This window comes from Bidens hawaiensis, unplaced genomic scaffold, assembly GCF_021521415.1.
Source record: "Bidens hawaiensis isolate Kalapana, Puna unplaced genomic scaffold, B.hawaiensis_p1.1 tig00001382_1, whole genome shotgun sequence".
Classification (NCBI taxonomy): domain Eukaryota; kingdom Viridiplantae; phylum Streptophyta; class Magnoliopsida; order Asterales; family Asteraceae; genus Bidens; species Bidens hawaiensis.
Window position 1 is genome coordinate 3,613,360 of NW_027491078.1, and position 8,309 is coordinate 3,621,668.

At 34.3% G+C, this 8,309-nt stretch overlaps 1 pseudogene across 1 annotated transcript; it reads right to left on the reverse strand.

Moving 5' to 3' along the window:
• Positions 1-1,843: 1,843 nt before the first annotated feature.
• On the reverse strand, positions 1,844-6,451 carry LOC143574097 (protein DETOXIFICATION 14-like; annotated as a pseudogene). The gene is made up of 7 exons (XR_013142528.1): positions 6,206-6,451; positions 3,476-4,020; positions 3,312-3,398; positions 3,106-3,162; positions 2,383-2,615; positions 2,086-2,291; positions 1,844-1,925 (listed from the first exon to the last, which is right to left on the reverse strand). The product of XR_013142528.1 is annotated as a protein DETOXIFICATION 14-like (transcript).
• Positions 6,452-8,309: the final 1,858 nt, after the last annotated feature.

Below are 8,309 nucleotides of genomic sequence, written 5' to 3' on the forward strand. Positions count from 1 at the left end.
TTGCTGGTGAAGATGAAAGCAGTTGGTTGTGAAGGCACACTTGGGGAGTACTTAGGAGTGGTCACAGGATACACATTCTGTTGAGTCTTACTAATAAAAGCAGTTGGCATTGAGGAAGCAGTACTCACTCCAGCTTAATTTCGGAGAACTTAGATGATTGTTCATTCTCATCTGGTCATCCATTTCAAATGACTTGATAGTAGAAATCAAATCACTGTTTGTCATGGCATTTAGATTTGTAGTTCTCTTGATTGTGATTGTATTTGTACTCCAACTGTAGAGCAAAGAATTCATCAACTTGTGATTGACCTCAGAGTTGGTTATGTTGACACTGGCAGCTCTGACTCTAACCATCAGCTTCTCAAATCTCTTTACCAAATCCAACACAGCTTCACCTTGTCGATGGTTGAACATGTTGAACTCTTCCTTCAATATGGCCTTCATGTTTTCCCTAATTTCAGCATTTCCTTCAATCTTTTCAATAAGTGCTTCCCACAAACCCTTGGCACTTGTGTGTTCACGAAGAGTCTCAGTGATCTCATTTGAAAGACAAACAGTTAAAATGAGATATGCTTTCTTGTCTTGTGCTAATAAGTCTCTGTCTGCTTGATCATAGTTTTCAACAGTCTTAAGTTGTTCCCCAGCATCAGTGCGAGTCACAGGAATATGAGGACCTTGTTCAAGACAACTCATTAGGTCAGTTTCAATCAATGACATGTAGTTCATGAACCTTCAATTGAAGTCGGCAAAGTTGTCATCTAAGGTCATAAACTTAGGAGGCTTCTGAGGGGTTCCCACTTGGTTTTCCAACAACAAATATCCCTTTAACAACTCAGAATCAGTGCTCGTCATGGTCTTGGTGGTCTCAAACACTTAACAATCCTTAAGAAAACTTGAAATTTAAAACAGTCAACTTTTTCACGCGAAACAGCTTTTAAGCGAAGCGAAAAAGATGTTTCAAGCGAAGTGAAAAAGTTAAGCAAGTGAAGTGAAGCGAAAAATGTTATGAATAGTAAAGCAAAGCGAAAAAGTTCCAAGCGAAGTGAAAAAAGTGAACAGTGATGCGAAGCGAAAAAGATTTTATGTGAAGCGAAAAAGGTTCAGGCGAAGCAAGAAGCAATCTTTCTCGGGATCTGTTCCGCCTAACTTGTCAGTACTAGGTCAAAGGTTGGTACACTGATTTTGATGCCATGAGAAGCGAAAAAACTTAACTTGTTAATTTTAACACTTTTCAACAACCCGTAACACCAAAGCTTATCACCTTTTAGCCTAAAACCTTTTTAGATCTAGAACTTGAACACTTGTTATCTTCACCAAGAACACTTTCTAAGACATTTTGTGAAGATTTTGTCCGATTCTTTTTGTATTTTCTTGTTTTTGTGGTTTTTGTGAACTTTTTTTTTCAAGAACACTTGTTTTCTTCTACTCAAGATCAAAACTCAAGGTTGTGATGCAAAACCCTCAACTAGTGAGCCGAAGCTCTGATACCAATTGTAGGTCCTTTAAATGGATCTCAAGACTTGACTCAGATCAATCCGTGTTGTTGGTTAGAAGAAATCACCAACGACACTCGGATCTCGGATCTTAGTTTGTTTATGTAAAAGAGAGAAAAAAGAGAAGTGGAGAGAGAACTTCTTTCATTTCCAAGAGTTGTGAAAGAGTTATGGAGAAATGTGTAAAGTGCCCTTTATATAGGGTCCCCATTTCTCCAAACTTTACATAATAAACCTATAAAATAAACGTACCGAGTACGTAAAACACCGACTAAAAACAAACTAAAACGACATACGCAATCCTAAAAACAATATAGAATATTGGCCCTACACATACAAATGTGAAAATGGTGAGTTTTGAGTTCATCTCAACCTTAATATATCTTCTGTTGAACATTGTCCCTCAAGTAGCCTCTCCCTTGCCTTCATGGCCTGCATCCATTAACCATAACTACTAGTTAGTTGATGTGACCAACAGAATGTTAAATACACTTTCTAACTCTAAAAGTCTATCCTTAATTCATAAGGATCTGGTTTTAATAAATATATTCTTAAAAAAAGGAAAAGAAAGCAGATGAAGAAAACACAAAACCTGTTTTTCATAACTTGTACAATCTGTTACAACCGAAAGTAGAATAACTTGAATGAAGGCGCCGACTACTATTCCAATCCACAAGCCCTCTCCTTTGAGTGAGGTACAGAATCCTAAAAAAGCAGCAACTGGGATTCCAACAAGATAATAGGCAGCAAGATTCATGTACGCACCTAAATGTTGCCACCCCATACCCCTTGCAACACCTATGTCATCGATAATTAAATAGCTAAACGTTCGTTGTTCATATAAAAGATGCAGTAAAACACACATAAGCATGCATGCAAGTATTATTACCTGAAAGGGTTCCATGTATGCTATCAATTATAATGTTTAAACACAAAAAAGGGGCAATTTTTGTGACATAATCAATAACTTCTTTATCGTTTGTGAAAATGTATCCAAAAACAGGCCTACTGGCAAAAACAGTTGTGCTGACTATAGATGTCTCAACAAGTGTTATTATCATAATGGCTTTGACAGCTACACGTGCCCCGTTTGGATTCCATGCTCCTAGTTCGTTTGAAACTCTCGTGCCGAACAAGAAACACAACCACACCACCAATACCAACATATTAGTAATACGCATACTGTTACATACATTGAGATACAATAGGAGTATATATGAACCAAGATACTCGAGAGCTCGCTAAAAGCTCAAATCTAGCCAAGCTTAATCGAGCTCGAGCCTAAAAAGTATGTTATTTATATAGTTTTTATATAGTATATATTTATATGAAGTTAAGCAACTAATTTATATATATATATATATATATATATATATATATATATATATATTATATGCTATATAAAATTTATGATAAGATTATTTAAAAAATATCTTAAAGTGTACATAAATTAAATAATAAATAATAAACTGCCAAGCTCAAGTTCTGGAAATAGAGCTCGAACTCTCCTATGTTAAGCGAGCCAAACTCGAGTCTACCCAAGCTCAGACTTAGTTTGAATCATTTACAACCCTAAGATACCCCATTATGATCAAGATAAATATAAACAAACCTCACGCCAGCAGCAAATCCAAATGGTATGGCATAGAGTGTATCAATTGTGTTAAGGCTGTTCATGAATTCAACATATGACATCATCATCATCATCATCGTACTCAGTATATCCCACCAATAGCAATGCTAAATTCAACATATGACAAACAAAACAATTGTCTGTTATGTTTCATAAGACAAATGTCGTTTTAATAGATACCATACCATATAGCAAGAACTGAAGTTTCAAGCTCGGGATTTGGCAAAAGCCCGGACTACAACACCAGAAGCTCATATGACCACCATTCGAGGCTGCAAATGTTATACACCAAAAAACCATCTAATTAACCGAATAACGTTCATAAAATATAAAAACAGACAAGATTTACCAAATCATGATAGATGACGGGATAGCAATGCTGAAAAACTGTTTCATCCCATGAAACACTTCAAGTGAGATCGAAGAACGTGTTTTTTCACACCAAGGTGAGTGCTTCATGTAAAACAAGAGGAATATAACATTTGACCACATGGCAACCCCCATTGATACCGCTGCTCCAATGTTCCCCATTGCAGTTTTATACACAAGGGCCCAACAAAGAGGAATATGTAGGCACAAAGCAAATGTTGAGCTGGCAAGCATGGGTAATAACATGCTTTGCATTTGGAAGTCTCTAATAAGTGGTTGAAGAACCGCATAAGCAAAAAGTGCAGGAATGAGCCACGTGATGAATTTCTCGGCTTCATGTGAAATCGAAGCATTTTGACCAATTAGAATCAATAAAGATCCGGTATATCTCCAAAAGATTGCAAGAGGAATGCAAACGATTAAAAGTGAGACAATAGCAGTGTAAGTTAGAGCTCCAAATTTTTTGTATTGTTGAGCTCCATATGCTTGTCCACACAAAGTTTCCAAAGCACCAGACATCCCCATCTGTTATATTAAAAAACATAGAGAATCATAATAAGTCAATTTAAGGTAAATCATGGTTTTAAATCTTCTAATTTGATGTTGATTTCTTATTAACTTGACTAGCTTTAATTAAAGGTGTTCAACGAATAGAATTTCGAGTACTCGAATTAATTGAATCATTCAAATTTTGAAATTTCGAAGATGGCCTTCGAATTCAATTATTGAACTCGAATCGTTATTTCTAATTTTTCGAGTCTAATTCGAACACTAAACACCCATATTGACAATTCGTTTAGCAAATGTATTATATGTATGCTATATTTACTTTGATTTTTTATTATTATTTTTTTACATGAATCGAAAAGTGAAACAAATTTAACGAAATGCTACATTACAACGGAACAGTCTAATATAACAATTTGTTACATCTGTTAAACTTTTTGACTGTTGTAAAAAACTTTTTAAAAAAATTAATATAGCATACATATGATACATTTGAAAAAAAAAATAAAAGAAATTGTCACATCAAGTTCTTAAAAACTTTTTGGGTTCTCAAATTGTCTCTCCCTGTATAAATATGTGTGTGTAAATTAAAAATAACATACATTGTTTGAATTTGAATAAAAAATCAAAAATTCGTACTCGCGTCGAATATGAATATTCCAAAACCCAATTAGAATACGTAATTAAAATTTCTAGTTTTCTGTGTCCGATTTAAATACTCATGAGCATCCCTAGCTCTGAGACTAAGTGTTATGAAGTATTGTTAGTTAATCGAAAGTGATGTCACATCACTGCCAACTAGGCAAGACAGTGAAACATTAACTAACTCATCAAGCTTGTGTAATTGAGGAACTTTAGATAACCAAGTTTATAATCATTTGCTAATCATTGTTTCCATTTTTAAAAAATTAACACTAGTTTAATAAAAAAAACCACCTAAACTTAAATAAATTATAAATTACTTCAAAAAGGATACAACTAAATTAAAATTAAACCAGAAGACTTCTAGTCCAATGGTATCTTGGTGGTGGTGAGATAAGATTTAGTGATCATAAGGTCTTGGGTTCGAATCTCACAAGATGGGGTTTTTCTCAAATATTGAGTTTCCTCCTGAATTGATGGCTTGGTGGTGGATATGATCCTATGGTACCACTGGTGGCACGATGCTACTCCAGTAGTGCGTGAGTGATCCAAATTAGTCGTTCAAAAAAATATTAAAATTAAAAACACTTAAAAATCGACAGGATAAAAATACGACTTCATCTTAAAATAAAGTAGCCATAATCAACTTTGCAAAATAGAGTACCTAAGGAAAAACAATAACTTGAGTGGGCTAACTTGACAACTACAAAAATAATCTGACTACATATGACATATAAGTGATGTCCCACCTTGTCACCTTCAATCATCTTCTTCATAATAAAATTCTATTGTATTATAATCATTACGTACCATAACACATAATCTGAAAATAATGTGAATACAATAATCTATATGTTATAATTACGTTGACTAAACTAAACATGTGGAAAGAAGGATAACTGTAACAAAGATTATGCCAACACTTTTAATCAAGTTTTTCAAGCAACTTAATCAAGTTTCTCATACAAATAAGGGTTCAAAGGTATGCCATAATAACTTTTGCAAGTAATTAATTAAATAACTATACATACTAGTGTTTTACACGACGGATAGGTCGGATCTGTTTCCGTCGCGTTAAATTGATGCACTAATGTGGGTTTAGTTGATTACACATAAAAAATTAAAATAATTAAAACGACATTTATTCGGTCAGTAAAATCCAGACGTTGGTAAAACCCAAGCGTTGAAACGGGCGATGGTAGAAACCAGGTGTTACGATAGCGAGTTGACACGAATTCGGTCAATATCGATTACGTTTGTTAGGATATACTCAATGTTGGCAAACCCAAGCGGTCAACTTATAACACATAAGCAAATAAGAAAATTAAAACAACATTTATTCGGTCGGTGAAACCAGACGTTGGTAAAATCCGAACAACAAAGAACTCTGCTGTTTTAATTAATTATCAAATTAAAAAGAACAACAAAGAAATGACAGAGACCACTTTGGTGCGGCCACTTAGCCCAATAAGGGCTTAGCGGCACCAAAGTTGCCAATTATACTTATTGGTAATAGTAATGGTAATAATTAGTAATTATGGGGGTTATATATAGGACTTACCAAGAGACTGAAGCCGGTGACAAGGGATAGAGAGATAGCAATGGAGGTGCTAGAGAGAGCAAGTTCGCCGAGATGACCGACCATCATGACCGAGGTAACCTGCAACAAATTATGCGACAATGTTATTGCGACCATCGGTCCTGCTACAACTCCTAATTTCTTCATCTCTTCCAGCAACACGCGCCATGTTAATCTCTGGTCGCTTTGTTTCAGAAGCAACCCTTCTTCCATTAAGCCTCTGGCTATCGCTGTTGAATGCAATGGAAGTTGGGTGTTGGTACTATGGGCTTATATATTTGTAGTATTCTTGTTTTACAAAAATGTTGGCTCACGTACACTTCACAATAAATATATAACTTATCAGTGGGCACTCGTGGTTCACAAAAATATACATTATCTATGTAAGAATATAATTTATTTTTATTTTAAAATTTGAGTTGTATTAACATGAGACATGCTTGACATGAGCTTCAGTTAAAAAGTTATTGGCTAATGCGAATCATGCTTTTTTATTATATTGACATGCATTCGGTATGTAACAATAATTTATTATGTTGACATGCTCTAAGGCGTTTATATGATTTGTGTCACTCACATAACAATACTTTATATCCAGTCCCTAAAGGATTGTAGGTTCAACCCGTGATCCACGAGAAATCAGCCTCATAACTCATTCTTGTGCTTTTAAATTTATATTGTTTGTGGTGGTTGCTACTTGCTATCAAGAAGAGAGGTCACCTCCTAATTTGCTCGCACTTTGTATTGTATAAGATTCCATTAAGAAAAAAAACAAATGGAAAAACAAAATTAGGTAAATACAATAAAGAATTCACATAGTAACTCCGCAGTATGTACCAGCAGCCGAAGGATATATACCACAAACACGAGCAATAACCATGGTTCATATGTCTGTAAAATAAACAACACAAATCGAATAATCATCTAAGATGATAATGTTAACTTAAATTAAAATTACGTAAATACAATGGTACAATAAGTGAAAATGGAGGTGATGGTATAATGGTTGAAGAAATAGGCAAGCAGAAGAAGAACATGGGGGTGGGTGTAAATAATAAGGGAAAATATCTCTTACAAAATAAAGGAAACATGTTTGATGGTACAATCATGAAAGTATCAATGATTAACAAATATGTTTGTCTACGAGAATTTAAATGTGTCGGCTAAGCCGAAATAAGATGGCTCATAACCCTAACGAAAAACGAAATATATAAGCTAATTTTTTTAAACGACGTTTAACGTTATAACAATAAACACAGAAAAATATATTATTAAAATCAAATATCGTAATAACTAATGACTAACCGCTGATTCATGATACTCTCCTAAGATTGGAAAGAAAAAAACATGCCTTAGTCCTTGGTGGCTGGCTCGGTAAACCATAGAGGAGCCTTGTGGTCAAAGAGGAATCAACAGTGGTGGTCGGCTGGGTTGGTCGTTGTTCAAGTTTTGTTTAGTATTCACAAAGAAGGAAGGAGCCAATGAGGAATTTCAATCACCTGCTATTTCTTTTATTTTGAATTTGGTTTTTATTTTATTTCTTTAGTTTTTAATTTTAGTTTGGGCCTAATAATTTAATCTTGATTAAATGGATTATGGATAAAAAAAATTTCGGGTTCAACAAGTATAAGATTGTAAAGATCAAATCATATTTTATAAGTTTTATATTTTTAAATGTATATATATATATAATTTCAGTCCTCAAAAATTGTGTGCCCCGGCCGATGGTCCAACCAGCACCACCCCCAGCTGGCCTTGTTAACAAATGTACAAAGTCGTTAATAGAGCGTGCAAGTCATTAAGCAGAAAGGAGGGTACCAAAAATGTTGCATAACGTGCACAATAATATGCAACAAAATGACGTGAATACTAAAAAGCAGAGAGAAATCAAATATGAAAATTGTAAATATATAAATTTGTATGATGATTTATCAATTTCATGTTCATTTTAGTATTTATCTAAAAACACAAACAAGAATATATATTGATGAGTTGTTGACTTGTTGGAGAGTGTGAATAATGAACCTTTGATTAGAGGTGTCGTTATGCGCTGCAAATTGTAAAGTGATGTGGCATGGCTGTAAAG